A 21,764-nucleotide genomic window follows, 5' to 3' on the forward strand; every position below is an offset into this window, starting at 1 on the left:
AGAATTGATGCTTTTGAACGGTGGTGTTGGAGAAGACTCTTGAGAGTCCCTTGGACTGCAAGGAGATCCAACCAGTCCATCCTAAAGGAGATTGGTCCTGAATGTTCATTGGAAGGACTGATGTTGAAGCTGAAACTCCAATACTTTGGCCACCTGATGGGAAGAACTGACTGAAGAGAAGAATCAGAAGAACCCGATGCTGGGAAAGATTGAAGGCAGGAGGAGAAGGGGACAAGAGGATGAGATGGTTGGATGGCATCACCAACTCAATGGACATGAGTTTGGGTAAACTCCGGGAGTTGGTGATGGACAGGGAGGCCTAGCGTGCTGCAGTCCATGGGTTCGCAAAGAGTCAGACACGACTGAGTGACTGAACTGAACATATATACTTCTTTCTACCAAGTTCTAAGATTCAAAATTACAGCCAAAAATTCTCAATGAACGTTTTGAGGTGTTGTGATAATTACAAGGAAGGATGGCAACAATATGAATACCCAGTATATTCAACATGTTATCTTTGCTTTACTCCTCTCTTTAGAAAAGGATATTAGTATTTGCAAGAGAGAAGCATAAAAATATTTTTTCAAGCTTTTACTTTGAGAAGACTGTGAAAAGTTCACATCCATGGTTATAATTTGTTTCTCTTGGATCTAAACATACACCCACCCATTGGCTTCAGAAAAGTGCTTGGCCAGAAACCCTAGGACAGTGATACTTTCTGGAAATTTCAACTGGAAAGAAAAAGCATCCTATCCATGAAGCGATCGCCAGTAGCAAATAATGCAAATGTTCTTTTGTGTTAATACCAATTTGTAAAAACCTATTCTTACACAAAAGATACATTCATTCATTCAACAAATATTTCCTATACAACTATTAAGAAGGTAATTTACAAAAAGATTCTCACTTATTTGATACATGGTATGATTTTATTAATTATTAAGCAAAACAGTTAAAAAATGTTTTATTTATCCAGTTTTCAGGGGCAATTCCCAGTCCCCAAAATGTCTCTCTTTGCTATTGACTGGCTGTCTCTCCATGTGAACAATAGATTCCCAGAGGCAAAGACTGCAGTCTTACATCTATATCCCCCACAACCCAATATAACACCTGTCATACAGTAAAGGAAGCCAAAGGAATGTTTGATGAATGAATGGACTGATGGGTCATACTCAATTAGTAGTACAAACAAAAATCCCAGTAAAAAATAAATAAATTCAGTATAGTTGTCACTCCTGACCCTTTCCTCACTCTTCATCCAGGTTCATAGTGTTGTTCTTTTTTCTATAGGTACTTCTACTGCTGAAATGACCGTTTTTGAGTTCCTGGCATCAGTCTTCCTCACTGTGAAGTTATCTGCAGCTCAGCCTTCGTCCTCATCTTTGAATGCCCAGCTTGGTTCACAGTAAGACTGGGCACAAATTTATTTCATAATAAAGAGCAACAAATACCAAAGACACCTACTTAAATCAGTACTGCCAAGCTTCAGGTTATTACTCCGTAGTAAAAACAATGTACTTAACTGGTAACGGTGAGATTTACTATTAAAATTAGGTTAAGTAAATATTTGATCCTAGTCACCAGTACAATAAATACCACCCAAAAACCTCAGCACCAGATTTTATTGCACAGAAATACAAAAGTGTTACTGGAGTTGGCAATTTCACCTAAAGCCATAAATAAAAGAAATACAAAAGGAGGTTTCCTTGGGTAGATGCCTTTAACTGAGGGTAAAATTCACCAGCACAGATACCCAGGGAAATCTGCTTAATTCCCCATAAAACCTGGCATGTAGTATTTCTGCAATACAGATATTTGCAATTATGCCTCTTCCTTCAAATAAATAATAGCAATGAAAATTTCTGAAAGGCTTCCAGTGGCTCTGCAGGGAGTATGGAGACCAAACTGCTCAGTATAATCTCCCAGGTTCCGCACTGACTGACTCCAGTCCAAATACGAGGCTCATCTTCTGCTTCTCATGCTCTCTCACACATCCCAAGCTCCAGCCACACCAGCCTCCTCAACAAGAAATGCTTCCGTGTCCTCATTAATGCTGACTCTCCTCTGTCTAGACCGTCCACTTCCCCTGTCTACACTTGAGGAAAAAAAAAAAATCTAACCCCAGCTTCCAGGTATAAGGTTAAAAACAAGCAGTTTGTAACCAAACCTAATAATAGCTCTGTTACTGACTTTTAGACAACAGAATAAAACATGGGGGCGGGGGAGGCAATCAAGTTATTTGTGAGTTTATGGTACATACACACTCTCACAAATCACAAGGCTCTCAAAGGGAAGTCTAGTAAACCAACCCAGCAGGGAGTGGTCCAACCACTCCAGGAGGACCCACTGGCAAAGGAAGCAGGATGCCAAGAATGGCGAAGTCAGACTTAAATGGAGAGTAACACAGCCCACGCTCTGAGACGGCCCTGAGGTATACATAGTGAGTGAAGGCAATCCTCCAAATGGACAGAACCAGGGGCAGTAAGATCTGATCAGGAATTACACTTCAAGGACAAGCTATCCTCAGAGCAACCACTGCTCTTAACCTACCTAATCATACACCCCACGAACCACACAACTTGGTGATCCAAGAGGGTAATTTACAGCTATACGACAGGACAGGGCAGAGCAGAGCACTGTCCAGGGGGAAATCTCAACAATGCAGCTGATCGCTGACATCTGATCTGGATGGAACTGAAGCCAGAGGAATGGACATCACCGACCGGTACACGGTGTTCTGAGACTATACTCTGCCTCTAGATGCAGCAGGCCAACAGAACTTTATATGGTCTGTCCTTGGAAGAGGGAAGGCCTGTACCTGCAGTTGACCTGTGTAAGCTGAACTAAAAGGATATACACACAATTATACATTACACTTAAATGTATGGAACTGTGTGTATACATATATATATCAGACAAATGGTGGAATGTAGCACTCCTAATAATCTACTTAGCAGCCACATCTAACTTCCCCCTCTGTCACCATCCCCCTGATATTTTCCTCCCACCCAAGACTTTGCCTGGATCTATTCAAGCCATTTGGGTTCAGCCATAATTGGAGTGTCTCATATCTTCCTCAATCCCTTTTTTATCTCCTCCCATTATCATCTATAATTCCATGTTAACTATACCAGAACATCTAACTCAATAAGTGTTGAAACAACAGCACAGATATAACAAGATATAGAATTTTGTTCCTGCTGGCTTATCATCTATATATCGAAAGTAAATATTCTTCCCATTGGATCCTAGAGTAATAAGAGCCAGGCTTGAGATGCTTTTCTCTTCTGGAAGAAGATTGGTCGAAGTATCTACCAATCCCCTGGAGAGGATTTCCTCTCACCTCAACCTTTAATGTTGCTGTTGTTGTTTAGTCGATCAGTCGTGTCCAACTCCTTATGACCCCATGGACTGCAGCCCACCAGGCTCCTCTGTCCATGGGATTCTCCAGGCAAGAATACTGGCATGGATTACTACTTCCTCCTCCAGGGTATCTTACCGACTCAGGGATCGAACTGGAGTTTTCTGTATCTCCTGCACTGTCAGGCAGATTCTTTACCACTGAGCCACCTGGGAAGTTTATTTCTGCCACGGAGTTTAGTGTAACAGGATCTGTCCCATACCAACTGTATATTTATCTTTAAAAGAAACAGATGGGATGGTATGGCACAGGGCTTGGTATCATTGTCTAAAACCAGCCCAGCTGATGGCTAAACATATACAAACACCGTAATCCCTGGGTACCTCTGCCGCAGATGACAGGAGTCAGGCCACCACAGAATCAGCTCTTGTTGGAAATCAATGAGCCAGCTGTCCAAGACGAGCCAGGGCTTATGTGATAGGATCTTTACTTGTTTTAAAGGCTTCTTAACAGTTCTAATATAGACCTATTATGCTTTTATGATCCTGGAAAACATCCAAAATGATTAGCCCATCCTTTTCTGACTCATATATCTTTAGGCAATAAAGGTACACACTTTCTACTAATTGAGAACTTTCAAGTGAGTCCATCTAATGAATGAATGCCCTATGGAGTAACATTTCTAAAATTAAGCAGTACTATCTTAAAACTTACAGATACAGAAAATAAACTCACAGTCACCAAAAGGAAAGGGAGGGAGGAATAAATTGGCAATATGGGACCAACAGATGCACACTACCAAATATCAAAGAGAAAAACAACAAGGCTTTACTACATAGTGCAGAGAATTATATTCAATATCCTGTATTGAACTCTAATTGAAAAATAATATATGATCGAATTACTTCGCTATACACCTGAAACTAACAATGTGCTGCTGATGTGCTCAGTCATGGCCGACTCTTTGTGACCCCATGGACTGTAGCCCACCAGGCTCTTCCGTCCACGGAATTTGCCATGTCCTTCTCCAGAAACTAACAATATGGTAAATCAACTATACTTCAATTTAAAGAAGAACAATTTAGATATACAGTCGCCAAAGGCAAACAAGCACGTTTAAAAGGAAAACCCTGTTGTTCTACCTCATACGTAAATTCACAGATAAAACACTGGAAATGCTCAGCCGTAATGGTAACAATTGTTGTTCCTGAATGTGGACAATGGAAAATTTTGCTTTATTTGTATTTTTCTATATTAACAAGCTTTTCCCACTAAACATACAATAATTAAGAAATGTTTTAATAAACTAAAATCCACTTAAACAAAGAAATATGAGTTTCCCCCCTTCATTTCTGTACCCCTACTTTGGCAGTTTTAAAAGCAGTACAAAACAAGCTGGCTAAGTCCCAGCAAAGTTATAATAAACTGGTCGTGTGCCATGGGGTATAGATTTACCTGAAACACAGGGATACATTCATGCTACTCCTCTTTGAGCTTGGCACTATCTATAAGAAACTACTGGGCTCTAAGAAGCACATGCTTGCAGACACTGTTACATCAGAGGCCTTTTTTAAAAGTTAGATTTTAACTGGATTTAAAAGAATGAAAGGAATTTCCTGGATTTTATCAGGGCAATTTCCCAAAAGATTTTTGCCCCCACTTCTCAGTACAAGGATTAAAGCCACTTAGCAAATTATAGGGTATACTTGCCACTTAAAATGCTATTAAGAACATATAAATTAAGAGATCTTTAAAAAGCAGTACATGTTGGAAGAAGCTGTTTTAACAGTTTTCTATGAAGTTAGTCAAAAAGTATCAAATGTCTGAATAAAGGAGGGATCTACTTTCCGACCACACAACACTATGGAGAGATGGGGACCACATATCTACAGTCAAGAAAGAGCCTTTCTACGTTTTATCATCACGTGACAAGTTATCACTGTCAAGTTTTCACTACAACTTCATTAAAATACCAAGCCATACACACACAATATAACACAGCACAAGGAGGACAGCAACATATTTTTCAGAACTGCAAAATGGCATCTGCGGAATGTCTCAAAGGAATGACAAAGGCACTTCTTTAGCCCAAACAAAGAGAACAATGTTTCCACTAGGACACTACAGGACTATTGCATTTCAGGGGGGAAAGGCAGTAAAAATTAACACAAAACAGAGCTGAACGTGTAGAATGACAGTCTGTGGGGAAGAATTAAAAGAAACTATTGAGAATACAAGTTTCATGTGTTACAGTACACAAAATTAAGAGGGCCTGAGGTTTTAAAAGTTGGGTGATTTCATTAAGTTTGAAAAGAAAATTACCTTTAAAATTCAAAATGTAAAATTACTTATCGGTTGAATCAATTAAGTGTTTTAGATTCACAAGCACCAGGCATCTATATTGTTTAGAAGATGGCTTACAAACAACCTATGCCAGCACATGGGATCATTTCACTTCATTTCCCATGATCACTCTATTAGAAGTGTACTATCGATGCCTCCATTTTATAGATAAGGAAACTGAGGCCTGCAGATATAAAATGATTCAGTAACAAGCAGATCTGAGTTTCAACTGTAACTCTTTCACTTATTAGCTATAAGACTTTGACTTTCTTTCCAAGATACTTTGACTTGCAAGACTATCAACACCAAATAATGTTCACAAGGATTAAAGACAAACTATTGTCAAAAACAGGACAAAAAGATTCCTAAAATAGCATACTAAAATGGAACTAAACACTTGTTAAATGGAGGTGAAGGTGAAGTTGTGATATACCCACTCAATCATGTAATGTCTTTAAAACACTGATATGAAAAGGACTTAAGAAATGCCCTCGGGGTGGGGGTGGGGCGGAGGCGGGGGGGGGGGGGGGGGGGAGGCTGTGAGAGAATGCCAAGAGTAGTCAAGGTTAATTACAAAATACAGTAAATAGCTGAGTATACTTAATGGAAAAAGATCACAACAAAGACAAATTGATTGTTCCTCACTTTTATCTGAAGGGTATATACTTAGTTATCTTCAGTGGAGAGTGCCCTAAAAAAACAATTTGATGACTTTTGTACTGTAGGAAAAAAACAAGCAGTAGACTCTGATTCAAGTCAGTAAAACCAGTAAATAAGTTACCAAAGGTAAATTTTTCTCATAACTAACATTTTCTCATAAATTTGTTAGCCCTACTGTGCCTCTCTATCCACCTCATCTTCCTACACTCCAGTTCTGATCACATCATTCACCTGTTTGGAAAACCTCAGTAACTGCAGAAAGAAAACCCAAATTCTTTCACCTGAAATGCAGTCCTCTAGGCTCTGGCCACACCCTCCTTTCTAACTTTTCTGCTCAGTAGGATGCATGATGATTTCTAGTCTTGAGGGAGGAAAAAGCCAAGAATCTCCAGGCTTACTCCTCGAAGCATGCCCATCACAACCACCACCATCAGGCAAAAGCCATCCACCGGCCATGCCCTGTCCAAAGAGTGCCATCCCTCTCTCCTCCAAGTGCCCACGACACTCCCTTACCCCCTTCCAGAGCTCTGCACTTTCTGCAGTACTGATCCTATGAGCACATCTTAGCCACCATACTTAACAAGTCTGTCTTATCTCTGGATCCCCCAAAGCAAAACACACACTCCCTTGCACAAAGTTATGCTTACTACATTTGAGGAGAAAGAGATGAGATTATAAGAAAACACTTTTTAAAAAACAAACTGTGCACCTGTTTTTTCAGACAATTCCTGGCACTGTCATCTTATTTTTCTATTATCCAAGATAATCACCTTAACGATTCAATAAAGTAAGCCTAATATTAAATTAAATGGCCCTCCAGTGGAATAAACACTATTTTGGCACATTTATGGCAAGAAATGTCATGCCGCCTTTTAAGATTCATACAAGGAAAATGTGAGGAGTGTGAAACAACTATCTTCACCTGTATGATTGGTTCTCGTGGGTTAAGACTACCCTAAAGGATCATCACCTTCAAAAAGGTACTGAATTCTAAGAGAAGCAAGAAGAAAACAGAAGTGGCTCTGAAATAAGTCCTACAACAATACGTTTGGGGATATACAGTCCTCCTGAATCATGAGTCTGGGAGGGGCCTGAAAAAATAATGTAGCCAATCCTTTGCATCACAGACACGAGAGAATCTAAGAAATTCTGAGCTAAGTGAGGGAATTTTTATTTTTTTAAAGAATATTGTAAGAAAAGGCAGAAACCTAACTTCCCAGCCAGGTTTGTTTTTCCAAAACACGTTTTCCTCTTGGTTTTTCTTTTCCCAGTGTACCTTCAAAACTTCCAATTCCCCACAGGTGTAAAAACAGTACGAAAATGCAGGCTAGTGGCTTTTTTTTTTTTTTTTAAACCACAGCATTTCTATAATCTCTCCTTCATGCAAAGCATTCACCAGAGACAAGTATGGAAGATTTTGCTCCTTTCTCCACTCAGGGTAACACAGAAGATCACAGGAGAAAGCAGGAACAAGGGAAAAGTGCAGGAGAACGTGCAGGAAAGCAGCAGCTATGGCTCTCAGAGCCAAAACCACAGACAGGAGATGTACTATTTTATTCTGGAACACTCAAATACAACTGTATAATTACACAGAACCTTCAGGATGTATCTATGTAAATACAATATAAGCTTATCTTCCAGGAAAGCTGGCCAACCCAAACACCCAAATCTGGACCGTACCGCAACCAGCTCCACGGCTGGTACCTCCCTGGCCATCATCCTCTACTTACTTGAGCTGCATAACAGGGCCCCGTGAGACAGAATTCAGGGCTATTCAGTCCATCCCAGGAGAATGACACAGAAGTAACTAAAATACCACGACCCCTCATGAGATCAAAATAGAGCATCTAAATAAAAACACCAACTCAGGTTCACCGGGACTGGACTCACCGGGTGATCACTGAGCTCCTCGGAGCTCACACCAGCAGCCCAGCTCTGCGATCACTCCCACCACTGTGTGCTCGTGGGCACAATCCAAGGACGCCTGGATTAAGATAAACGCCTTACGGAGCAGTGCTGACACAATTCAGTTCCTAACGCTTATGTCAGGCGCAGCCCAGCCCCGGGTCAGGATATAATACGACTGATACTAGAACCCACCGATAAACATCAATATCTTTAGGAGGCAGTGTTCCTTTTCCAATCATAAAATTCATCCCTAAATTATTTTCCTCTTTTCACTGACCCGAACAGAAACATATGGAAAAACAATTCCCCATAGCCTGGAGAGTATGCAGAGCCATTAGTACTTAAAAATAATGAATAAAAAAAAAAAGACTTCAAAAGAAATAAGATCACATTCTAGCATCACAAGACTTCTTTAAGGAAAAAGAACACGTGTGTGTGCACATAAACGTCACACACATGTACTGGGTCCCTTGAATGATGTGGCTGCTGTCCTGCGGTCAACTCTTGGAATCAGTCTCCTTTTGCAGCATATCTTCTATGTCCTGACAGTTTTCCATAGTGAACAAGCTGAAAGAGAGGGAGAGCTCGACACCTATTCTAAGGCAAGCAACCCCACAGGAAAAAAAGGAGTTGACCAAAAATGAGACTCTTTACACGATACTGAAAACCTTTTTGGAATAAATTAAGCACAGTATTATAAGAAATGCAGAGCACTGCCAGGAAAAAAAAAAAAAAGTTTCTTAATTCTGTTTCTTCCTACTTCAGTCACTCAAGCTATTTCTGTCATATTCCTCATCCAACACTTAAGCTGTCATCTCTAGTGGAGTTTCCCCACCCACTACAATCATTTGAAAAACTTTTGGGAAGAAACCAAAAGTATAAGCATCCTTGCCAAATGACATTCAGATTTTTGTCCCCACCCTAATAGTTGGCTGTTTATCCTTATTTCTCGATCTCTTTCCATTCTTACTCTTTCCGTCTTCCTCTACCTACAAATGTATCCCAGCCATTATTCCCTTTCTTCTCCACTTCCTATTCCTACTTCTTCTCCACTTACTCAACACTAAGTTTCTTCACGCCCTTCATCCCATCTTCCATTTCTTCCCTCAAGATACAGCAAGTTCAGAGATATACAAAATCTTAAGTTCTTCAAGATGCAGAATTTAAAATATGCTGAAGACTTCCTGTGGAGGAATTTTTCCAAGAAAAACAAAAAGTGAGGATTCTCCGTCACCTATTTTTCAGACAGCCCTGCAGTAGCCCACCCATCAGCTGCTTTATACAGTTTCTTCTAGCCTGAGTTCAAACAGAGGTGAGGGTGAGTCTGAGGCTATGTGTGCTAGTACACTGTATGAATCCATAACAACTGCCTCAAAAATGACATCTAACTACTTGCTGACCAAAACAATGTGCAAATCATACTAGACTCGCTTTTTCTGCAGAGATATTCCTGAAATCGGCAGTACCGGCAGGACTACCAAACTCACAGAGAGGAGGCCATGTTCTCTGATTTGCCCTCAATGTGCTCAGAACTTTTTTAACAAGTTACAATAATAACAGAGTGAGCCCACAGGTGCTCTGCTGGTACTACAGTGAGGAGGCAAAGTGAAGGGGAGAGAAGTGGAAGGAAGGAAAATAACAAGACAACATCCTGTCCTTGAGGAGCCAAGAGTCTTATGCACACAACCTCATGCAAAGTTAACATTCAGAAAATGTTACTGTTTTCAAGACAACAGTAGAAGAAATGGACTCACACAACCTCATGGAAAGTTTAAGGTTCATAAAATGTTACTGTTTCAAGACAGGGGTAGAAGAAATGCATTAAGACTATGTGAGTAGTTGCCAAAGGAATTATACAGCCAAGAACTCTTATGGGAATTCAGCAAAATAAGGAAAATAGAATTCCAGAGAAGAGGAAATTTAGCAAAGGAGATGATAATTAACAGTTTGGCAAGACCACTAAAAAGTTTGAAGAGATTTATTGGTTTTAACATGACAGAAAGAAACACTTCAAATATGCTTGTGCTAAGTGTAAAGCACACATTTTTAAACTTTACTTCTTCCAGGTTCACATCAAATAACCCTAAAATAGCAACAATCCAGCCATCTCATAATGGTTTCTAACATCTCCAAATCACTTGGGGCAAAGTAATTTAACTACACAGGTGTGTTTGAGTAGTCTCAAAGTTTCACTTTTTTTCATACTCAGAGTGAGATGGATTAAATTATCTGGGGCAACAATCTCTAATTTATCCTAGAGATAATTATTCACACAGTTTTGCCAGTAAATAAAGTAAAATAGGCAGAATGGGATAGTTAAAAATATACTGGAATAGATAGAACCAGTTCTAATTCCAGTTCTGAAAGTAACAGGAATTTAGAGCAAGTCATTTAACTTCATTTTATTAAATTACCTAATTATAAAATACAGGGAGGATTCATTACCTCTTAAAGTACCTCATAGTTCTAAAATTCTGCATTCTAAAAAAAAAAACTACTTGGCGCGGCAAACATGACACAAAGTTAAATGAAAATAAACGTCAAAACCATAGTATGAACCCTACTTGTGAAATGTACATAAATATGCATTTACTGAAGTGGTTATCCTATAACCTCTGAATGTATTCTATCACCTCCAAATGCATTTTTTACAAAATAAAAATATAATATAAAGAAATTATGTCTTAAAGTGGGAATGAGGCTGGCTTTTACTATTTATGTTTCCCTGTATTGCAAGTTTTATTCAACAAACACATAAATTTATCATTAAAAAAAAAAAATCCAATCCCAAGCTCTTCGGCCTCTGTGAAATACACTGGAAATCAGAGTTCTCTTGGAAACACTCCAGGCCAATCTCGGATCAGGGGGAAAGTAGAGGGAGGAAGCCCCTCAACCTTGTTTTATCACAGCTCCTTTTCTCTTCTAGTCTGAACCACCTCCTCCGTCCCACCCTTCCCCATCAAAATCTCTTGGGAGTGATTGAACGCAAGTAACCTAAAACTGGAATTTCTGGGACTGCGTGATCTTCCAAAAGCACTTTATTTTCATCTCTACCTACACACATGCACACACACACACCCAGAATTGGATTTCATACTTATTCTGCAACAAATCCTCACAGCAGTACATAAACGTTCTTTAAGAAAAAAAGGCGTGGGCAAGCTATATTGGAAAAAAAAAAGAATGATCTGGCACCTGCGGTGGTGATGTCATTACCAGCCAAGGCTCTGAACTGTCTCTGGAATGCAGCTGTGGCTAGAATCCCTTAGGCCACCCAATGCTATTTAACATAAAAACACAGTCTTTCCTGGCACAAGAAAACCTCACAGTCACACGTGACTATACTCTGCTTAGGAATCCTACACTCAGAACTTTACGGCTTTAAACACTTTGTAGAGCACAGCCATCACTGTGCAGGACCATCCCTGAAAGTCAAACTTCAGCAGCTCTAAACCGTTAACTTCCAGCAGGCCTGAGAAGGACTAATTCTGCACGCCTGTCTATAGGCAGTCCAGAAAGAACTGACTCATTGGAAAAGACCCTGATGCTGGGAAAGATTGAGGGCAGGAGGAGAAGGGGATGACAGAGGATGAGACGGCTGGATGGCATCACCGACTCGAGGGACGTGGCTTTGAGCAAACTCTGGGAGTAGGTGATGGACAGGGAAGCTTGGTGTGCTGCCGTCCATGGGGTCGCAAAGAGTCGGACACGACTGAGGGACTGAACTGAACTGACTCATGACAGGCCAGATTTTGAGTCACTGCCTTGGAAACAGGAAAAAACATACATACACCCCAACCTCAAATGAAGTGAGGACTTTGTTGGGGAAGGAGTGAGCACAGGGGGGAATGAGATAAGGATGACACAAGTGAAGCCGGGGATGGGAGTGCATGCGGTCACAGAATCGGACATGACTTAGCAACTGAACAACAACTCTAAGTAAGTAAATGTTAGTTGTTATTATTTTTTCCCCACAGAAACAGCCACTAAAGGGAGTACTAACTCCCCAAGCCTACTTCAGATGGTCCAATTAATCCATAAAGCTTAACTGCAATTTTTAAGGAAAACACACATAAGGAGTTTCCCCTAACACACATTTGCTCCCCAGAAGAATGAGTAGGGGCTGACCCTTTCTGTCACCCTTCATTCACACTAAGACAGTCCAGTGAAGAATCCCGACTCTACCACTTCTCCAGCAGGGACCAACCCAGAGATGTGGTGCCTGACCAGGGGGTTGACATGGCAACTCTTGGCAACTGGAGATGAAGAGCCACAGGAACCTGGGCCTCCACCCAAACTGCCTAAAACTCTCCACTCCACCATGGCTTGATCCCTTTTTTAAAAGCCATGGAATTTTTAAAAGTCATGGCCTGCTTTTTACCACCAACACCCGACCAACATGGCCCCATAGGAAGGGAAACGAAAGTCTCCACCTCAAGTTCAGACTAGAAAGCTACACAAGGCCTTACAATTTACTGTCAAGATTTTACTACTCAGAGCACGTGAAGAGGGACAAGGAACGTCCAGATGCGTTCGTCCGTTCTTACTTACATTCCAAAGGCAGAGCCAAGATCACACGGGGATGCTAATGATCATTTATTTTAAAGTCAACAAGACAGCCGAAAAAGAAAGAAACCAGAACTTCTAACTCACAATTCCCATGACTGTCCACATAAACTTTTACAGAGCTTTGTCACCCTCACAACCCTCTAAAAATCAATTTTCAATTTTCTACAACTGACTACATGTTATGTAGTAAACCTGTGACTCTAAGTTGCAGAAAACTCTCTCCCTATGACCAAGAACACATCAAAAGCCCCCTCTCCTTACCACTTAGCTTTTACGAAATCACAGGATCTCAACTGTGACCCACACTTTGACTTTTTTCCAGTGTATTTCCCTCAGTCGGACAGAAAAGCTCCCTAGACCCAGGGTTGAGCGAGAAGCTCAACTAGTGTCTGGACCATATTTCACCACCACGCGACCATGTATAAAGCCTCTGCTAGAAGAGAGGGGGCTGAATCCCCAACCTAGGATGCATTCCAAATCGAAGTCATTTTCTCTAACAGTACTCCCCACTCCTTTCTGTAAGCCACAGAGCGGTGGGGCGGTGGGGCGGGGGGGGGGGGGGGGGGGGGGGGTCCTGTGTGTGTTGTTTCCTACTTTAAAAGCGAACCCCCTGATACTGCCCTCTGTACCCTCTGTTACCCGTTCCCATGTTTCCCAAACACTTTCAATTTTTTTCTGTGACCCAGTTCACAAATATACAGTAAACACACCCAGTTTTAATGGAAACACAGTTTTCAAGTGGCCACTCTGATCAGGCTTAAAGCATAAGCGTTTTGTGCTAAATCCAGCCCCAGTCCCAATGAGCCTTCTCCCTGCCAGCGGGCTGCCTCAGCCAGGAAAGGGGGCACCTCTTTCTTCCCACCTCCCTTTCTCTTCCCCTTCCCCAAGGGGAAGCTCTGCGCAGTGGCAAAGTTCTAGTCAGTGAGGTTTGTCCGAGGTGTGATGATTGCTAATGGAAAGCTTTTCCCAAAAGGGAAGTCTTTTTGAAATTCACATAAAATTCTGTATAGACTAGATAAGGCCCCAACTCTCACGTTGTTTATGCCATTTCACTTTCTAAATGCCAGTTGTGGCCTTCTGAAATGATTTCTTGAAAAATCCTGCCCTAGACCTACCATTATCTCATTTTCATTCGTCCCAACCTCTGATTATCTTCTGTCTTTCCTTGTGAACCACAACTCCAACAACTCTGTGACCCTGAGCAGCCTGTGCCCGCAGCTCCATCTTCACAACCCTCTCACAGCAGCCTGACTTCCGTGGGCCACCAGCAGACCTTTACCAGCCCCTCTCTCCTCCAGCATGTCCACGGACTCTCTGGCTCCACCTAAGGTACAGTCTTACTTCAGACTTGCACCCAAGCCACCGACAAAAATAAGTAACGATGGTAACTTTTCTCAAGTCAAATTCATGGCCACAAACTTTAACTGGACTCTCAGAGAGCTCCAGAAATCCTAAGACAGCTCCCTAGTCAACCCACACCCCCACTCTCCCAGACATAGATTTCACATTTGTGCATAAAGCCCCAAAAATGACAGACCAGAAATATATGACACTGGATACTGGTTCTTCCTATGATCTCAGCCACAATCTAACTCTATTTGTCCTCCAGTAGAGAAAACCAGATAGTGTTCAACACACTCAATGGTGTAAGTAAATAAAAAAAAGTTACTAGCCATTCATTAAAACAAACAAACAAACAAATCTGCCTGGTACAAGGCTGACTTACTATTATTAAGTTTAAGGACAATTAACTGTTAAAGAATAAAAAGTCTTTTTGCTTTCTCTTATAAAAATGTTTGGTAATACTCTGTCCTCAATTCTCTTACCAAAGTAATTCATGTGCAACTCTGCCCTGCCTTTCTAATCACTGTCAGGCATAACAGTTTATTGTCCAAATATAATCTGTTCAACCATGCAAACACCTGTGCAATCAGGCATGTTCAATTTGCAAGGGACAAGTCCAATGACATGGCCACAGTGGTAAGCACTGGTGCCTGGCGAGTGAGCCTTTCACTGAAAGAGACAGCTTTTCTCATAATTATCTCTATTTTGAATCAAAATGTCTAATGCTTTTATGTAATTCAATAGAAAAACAAAACACATGCATTACAGAGTTGCTATTTATTCCAACCCAGGCCACTAATGGTGACACTCAGGCACATAATAAACCCCAGAGTAAAATAAAGCTGTGGCTCTTGAAATTCAAGGGCCAGAAGAGAAAGCAAAGGAAGCAAATATGCCCAAGGAGACAATAAAAGGTTAAGGCCAGAACTCTATGTGCCCTAAGAGAGCAGCCACAGCGAAATCACTGCCCGGTTTCAGGGGTCATTTCTATCACTTTAAAACTCCGTTCTTCCTGGAGGGGAGCCGGACATGACCTAACGCAGTTGAGAAATCCAGATTGAAATAACATATGCCAGCAAACAGGCAGATTTGAGAACATGCAAAAGCTATAAAAGCCCTTCAGAGCAAGAGGGTAACATAGCCTGGAGGAACTTCAGGTAAAAGACATGAACACCACTTATACCAGCAGATACGCAGAAAGGGCCAAGGCCACAGACTAGCCTTCCCACCTCAGCCACCTGGACTGCTAACGTTTAAAAAAGAAAAATACGTGCCCAGCACAAAAACCCAACAAGGTGATGTTAATACAGTTCCTACTCTTCACTTACTTAGGCTCCTTTCCCAGCACCCTGAGTTTCAAAAGCTCTACCAACCGCTTTCTGTTACTCAGTTTTCAGATTAAGGTGTTTCCTCCTGGCTCTGCCTCCTCCATTCATCCACTCTATGTGGAGGCGATGGCCACTGTATACCCAGCACTGTGCTAGGACACATAACCCAGTAAGGGAGCAGGGGAGGAAGCCAATGATTACAACCCACTCTGAGAAATACCTACTTAAAGTCATCTGCAAAACAGTAGATGAGCAGAGAATGACTGTAAAATTAGAACCATCTCTGAAACCGTGGTGCTGGAGAAGACTCTTGAGAGTCCCCTGGACTGCAAGCAGATCAAACCAGTCAGTCCTAAAGGAAATCAACCCTGAATAATCATTGTAAGGACTGATGCTGAAGCTCCAATACTTTGGCCACTGATGCAGAGTGGTCAAAGTGCACTTTGGCCACTCACTGGAAAAGACTCTGATGATGAGAAAGATTGAAGGCAATAGGAGAAGGGGGCAGCAGAGGATGAGATGGTTAGAGTGCATCACCGACTCAATGGACATGAATTTGAGCAAACTCAGGGAGATAGTGAAGGACAGGGAAGCCTGGCGTGTTATGGTCCATGGGGTCACAAAGAGTCAGACACCATTTGGTGGCTGAACTAAAGGATGAAGATGCAAAGAAAGGAGGGACAGCATCCCAAGAATTTGCAAAGACTTCAAGACTGGTACAGGTTGCTCCTTTCAACTTGTTACATTTAATTAAAATCACAAAGGTTAGGCCCAAGAATTCACAAGGCAATAAAATACAAAAGTCAATTTCCCTACTAATATGGTAGGCTAAGTGACAGTTATTGGACCTAAAGATTGCTTCTTTTTTAGCCTGTCTGAAAATTTCATTCATCTCTTGTATTTGTTCTCAGTTTACAAAAGCTAATCAATAGTTGCCACGGTAGTTATGTGTGGACCTGTGAAGATCACTCATAGTTGCATCTCCTGAACTAATATGTTGGCAAGAGGCACATGACGACCTTCATCCTAATCCAAACTTTGGTGCACATTCCTTTCATTCTTTTGCTTTTCTCCCACCTCAAGTCAAAGTATTTCATGTACCATTCTTAACAGTCAACTAATTGTAACTAAGATAATGGCAGATAATAATTGAATGTGTGATCTCATCTAGGTCAGGAGAGGAGATGAAGGTAGAAAAGAGTTAAAAGAATCCAGTGTAAGGTCAACTTGTGTCACCTGGCTTAGGGCTGGGTGAGCAGACTGGGAGCCTCTTCCTTGACCTGTAGAATGGAGAATAAAAACTTGACTAGTTACCAGAGTTGTTTTGTTATTTAAAAAAAAAAAAAAACTTACAAAGAAATGGTTTCCAATTAATAAGATTTGGTTTGGTCTATGCCCTGTGTTAGCTGGGGTTACCTGGTGGCTCAGACAGTAAAGAATCTGCCTACAATGCAGGAGACCCAGGTTTGATCCCTGGATAGGGAAGATCCCCTGGAGAAGGGAATAGCAACCCACTCCAGTATTCCTGCCTGAAGAATTCCATGGACAGAGGAGCCTGGTGGGCTACAGTCCATGCGGTTGCAGAGAGTCGGACACAAATGAATGAACACTTTCACTTTTTCTTTCTGGGTTAGCTAGCTCAGGGTTTTTCAACCTCTGTACTCCTGACACCATGGCCAAACAATTCTTTGTTATCCAAGAAGCTGTCCTGTGCATTAAAGGATTTTTAGCAGCATTCCCTACCTCTATACAGAAATACTAGAAGCAGGTCCTTCAGTCATGGCAACCAAGAAACCAAATCTCCAGACATTGCCAAATGTTTCCTAGGAGACAAAACTCATCCATCCACCCCCATCTCAGTAAAGAATCATTGTGCTAGATTATGAGCACCAGCCTATTTACTAAATAAAGAAGACACTGATGTTGATGAACAGGGCGAAATCTTGAAAGGGTCATGCCTCAATCAACTATTGTCTGTAGTTTAATGAAAAGCTAACAGATATCCCCAACAGAAGAGGAACATCAAAATTAAGGTCAAAAAAAGTAAAGCCTGGAGCATTTAAGCAGTAATAAGTATATAGATGCTCAGGAGTGGTAAAAGTAAAAGCTGGGACCGAAAAAGAGCTTAGTGAGAACACTTAAACTAAATCAAACCAAGTCTCAGTCAGTTCAGTTCAGTTCAGTCGCACAGTCGTGTCCGACTCTTTGCGACCCAATGCACTGTAGCCTCCCAGGCTCCTCTGTCCATGGAATTCTTCAGGCAAGAATACTGGAGTGGGTAGCCCACTCCCTTCTCCAGGGATTGAATCAACGTCTCCTGCCTTGCAGGCAGATTCTTTACTGTCTGAGCCACCAGGGAAGCCCGTTAATCTTTATACAAACCCAACCAAAAAAAAAAAAAGAAAAAACAGATTTTAATTCTACAAATTAAGATCTGAAATAGTAACTATTTTGACATCATAAAAAAGCACAAACCAGACTCCAAATCCTGGCCCATTCCAACCATTTTCTAGCTACCTGACACTTACCCTAAGCTTTTTCCCTCTTCTAGAGAAGTAAACAACATAGCCAATATAAGAACATAAGCATGGCACCTGGCACACTGTCAGTACCAGTAAGTGACAATTGCCAATAGTTTCACATGGATATTTTATAAACATACATCTAATACAAAATGGAACACGACACCCAAGTTAACTAAGAAAATACACACCTAATATGTTAACTAAAAAAAAAAAAAAATCCATTACTGTAGAAACACTCCATAGATGCCAAGATTTACCTGCACTTTTTAAGGCAGGAGACAAATGAGTAACTCTCTCTAGACCCACGGTTACAATAAAAGCAAAATATAAATGCTGCCCTTTTGTAAGTACCAAATTATGCAGCGCTTGGGCTGCCTCCAAATATATTTCCCCAGGTTTTTATGCAAACCAGCCAAAACACCATTTTAAGCGTTTGAGTTTGAAAATTCACTGTACAAAATTTCTATAAAGGCAAACAATCAAGTAGGAAAGAAGAGCATTTTCTCACACACACCCAGAGCCAGTTTGCAGTTGCTGTTTTTGCTGCACAGAAGTTGTTTTCTAGCCACAAGCTACTACAAATTGTTCAGACCTTTTGGCAGCAACACAGGAAACTGCCCTTTTCACCCGTTCTCCCACAAAAATGTAGTCAATTTCTAGGCAGGCCCATCTCTCAAGGCTACTTGCTTTATGGAGCCAAATGCACACCATTTTTCATTTAGCAATATGAAAGGGCCCCAAATATTTTGCATTTTTGTGAAGAAAGCTGAAAGCAAGTCACCAGAAGACCTGTGGGCAAAGCTCTCTATTAAGTCAGCTCATAAACTGTGCTAACACCGCGCTTTACACCAGCATTTGAAATTTATAGGGCATTTGGCATTACAGCTGTTTCTGTTTTATCCAAATCATCCAGGACACAACAGGCAACATGTGAAGCCATTTCCTGATGCTTAATTGTCCTTGGCTCCCCACTATCCTCAACTTGTCATGTTCGAAATAAGTATTTAAAGTAGGCACATCTGCCTTTTGATTTAAAAAAAAAAAAAAATCTCCTATCTTCTCTTTGACTCTAGGCTTTTTCCACAGTCTTAAGGATCACATACAGGTACTTGGGCAAGCTACAAAGATGAAGCTGAATATTCAGCTTTATATTCAGGTATACAAAATCAATCTGTATTTTTCTCCTTCAATTATTTAAGCAGAGGTGAGAACAGGAGGTGGTGCATTACTCAACAGCTGTAACATATTTAACTTCTAAAAATAAAGGCAAAATTGCCCTTATTTTTTAAATTTTAAATCTTTAAATTTTAAATTGCAAAATTAAAGAAGAACCTTTTAAAACTAGGAATTCCTTTGTATCCCATTTGGCTTAAAATTTCACAGACAGATCATTTATAAACAAACAAACAAACCCAAATGGCAAAAAGGCAACTGCAGTTACTCACAGAATGAAGCTGGACACTACTCTGCCCTAGAGAGTCAAGTTCCAAAATGCAGTCTGGTGAACCAAGCTCATAATTCACAAACTGAAAATCAGTCCAGTATTTTCCAGGGAACACTTCTGTCTCCCCAAAACGACATGCAACCTCAAACAAGTTCCAATCATGACTCAAAGGTAACTTCTCCAAAACAGTACAATGTCAAGAAACTCCAGAAACCACACAGACAAAAATGATAAGCCAAGGAAACTCCATTCAATTACATACACTCATTACTTTAACAACAGATAATTTTATTTTTCAGAGTCCAATACTGACACTAATTTAAAATATTTCAAGTTCAGAACCCCTTTCCAAAGGCACCTGAATTTTTCCAGCAAATAATATATACTGTGAGAAATATAGTATATATACTATATACTGTGAGAAAACTAGATGGCAAACCAGGGAATCAAAACTGAAAATTCAAAGGCAAAATCTTCCATGTCGAGTTGGTAAAGGGACCTGGCTTGCCTGAAACTAGTAAGCACAGAAGGCATGCTCTGTTACTGTAATCTTTCCGATTTAAATAGATAAATTGCACATATCAAACAAGCGCTAACTGCAAGCATGCTTCATTCACTGCTTGCCTTAAACTTAACGAGTAATAAAACATCTTTCATCTCCTTCAAAAGAATATCAAAAAGATTTCACATTACTGTTTATCAGCTTAACAACATCTTCAAAGTAAATATAATTGTTAATATTTCTGAGAAAGGGTCTATAGAAGAAGCAGGAAGATATGGCCTCCTTGTTAAAGACTTCTTTACTCCGGGTTGGGGGTGAGGGGGTGTCCTGAGATAGTCAGCATCAACGTGAAATAGCCTATAAGACAATCACCAAGAAAGAAGTGTTAACTGTCCACATCTTCACTTGACTTTCTTTCAAATAAGTAAATAACAACAGAGGAACAGCTGCCCAAGGTTATCCAGAGGTCTGGCATGAGAAGTCAGAGCACTCAAGTTCACTGTTCAAACATGGGTTTTCTGGCCCACATTAGACAAGTTTGGCCTGGGAAAGTTTACTTCAAATTTGAGCTAAATGGGTAATTAAAGAACCTCTTTGCTACTGTTACATTTTTACATTTCTCACACCACTAGAAAAACTCATCTTAAGGACTTTTTTAAACAACAAAAGAGATGAAAAGCGTAGACTTGGTTCTCATTTCTGTTGGTTTGCATCCTACTTTCACTGTGTTCAATTAGTATTTATTCTGCAATTACAACGTTAAAAAGCACAGCTAACATTGAGACGGACGGGTAAAGAATGCGCAAGACAGAGGTATATTTCTAACCAAATAGGTGGTGTCTGCATGTGCACTGATACACAATAAGTTTAGGGTGTTTTGTTTGCGTGTTTTTGTTTTTTTTTCAAGTATCTCTATGTGGTTTACTTTCTCTATGGCAAGAGTGCTGGAGGCCCTTCATGTGTCTAAATGAAAGACTCTATACACATTTGGCTTCAATAAAGCCAGCAGTCTCTTGAAGATAGGTTCCAGCCATGAATCGTCTACGTTTGTGTTCTGGAAAGGGTGAAAAGGGCAGTTTTCTGTGTTGCTGCCAATGGGCTGAACAATTCCCAGTAGCTTGTTAGAGAACTTCTCTAAGGAGAAAACTTTCAAGCTGGCTTGCTATACTTGTGCAAAATAACATGATTTTTCTCCACTTACACTTATTTTGTTACAACTTTTCCAGTAAAAACCTTCCCTCGCCTTTTATAGTCATGTTTTTAAATGATCTTGCTAAGGAAAAGTGTGTTTGAAAATAATACTTAACAGGTTACCTGAAAACCAATTTCAGCACACACCTAACTTCTGAGTATTAAAATTCTTTCTAGTCTTCTCCATCCACAATTAATACAGTACTAAATTTGTCCAAGTATTCACTTTTGGCAAGTGCTTCCTGAATTCATCCTACAACCATTTATTAAGCACTTCATAAGGAAAGATACTGTGGAAAATTCTGAAACAGATGGAATACCAGACCACCTGACCTGCCTCTTGAGAAACTAATATGCAGGTCAGGAAGCAACAGTTAGAACTGGACATGGAACAACAGACTGGTTCCAAATAGGAAAAGGAAAACGACAAGGCTGTATATTGTCACCCTGCTTATTTAACTTCTATGCAGAGTACATCATGAAAAATGCTGGGCTGGAAGAAGCACAAGCTGGAATCAAGATTGCCAGGAGAAATATCAATAACCTCAGATATGCAGATGACACCACCCGTTATGGCAGAAAGAGAAGA

General features: G+C 40.6%; 1 protein-coding gene and 1 non-coding gene across 33 annotated transcripts in view; one reads left to right on the forward strand and one right to left on the reverse strand.

Annotated features, from left to right (window-relative positions):
* The window catches only part of EPB41L2 (erythrocyte membrane protein band 4.1 like 2), a 211,015-nt gene that overhangs the window by 145,582 nt on the left and 43,669 nt on the right, over positions 1 to 21,764 (reverse strand). Inside the window, exon 1 of one of the 32 annotated variants that reach the window (XM_010808555.4) lies at positions 8,255 to 8,350. The exons of the other annotated variants lie outside the window; for them this stretch is intronic. The gene's annotated coding sequence lies outside the window, so the exon portion shown is untranslated. Of the gene's footprint in view, positions 1 to 8,254; positions 8,351 to 21,764 lie in introns of those variants that run through there. 32 annotated transcript variants of the gene reach the window in all.
* Positions 13,734 to 13,879, forward strand: LOC132346224 (U4 spliceosomal RNA). Its single transcript, XR_009496014.1, has one exon. It is a non-coding gene; the product is annotated as a U4 spliceosomal RNA (small nuclear RNA).

Source organism: Bos taurus, chromosome 9 (genome assembly GCF_002263795.3).
Source record: "Bos taurus isolate L1 Dominette 01449 registration number 42190680 breed Hereford chromosome 9, ARS-UCD2.0, whole genome shotgun sequence".
Classification (NCBI taxonomy): domain Eukaryota; kingdom Metazoa; phylum Chordata; class Mammalia; order Artiodactyla; family Bovidae; genus Bos; species Bos taurus.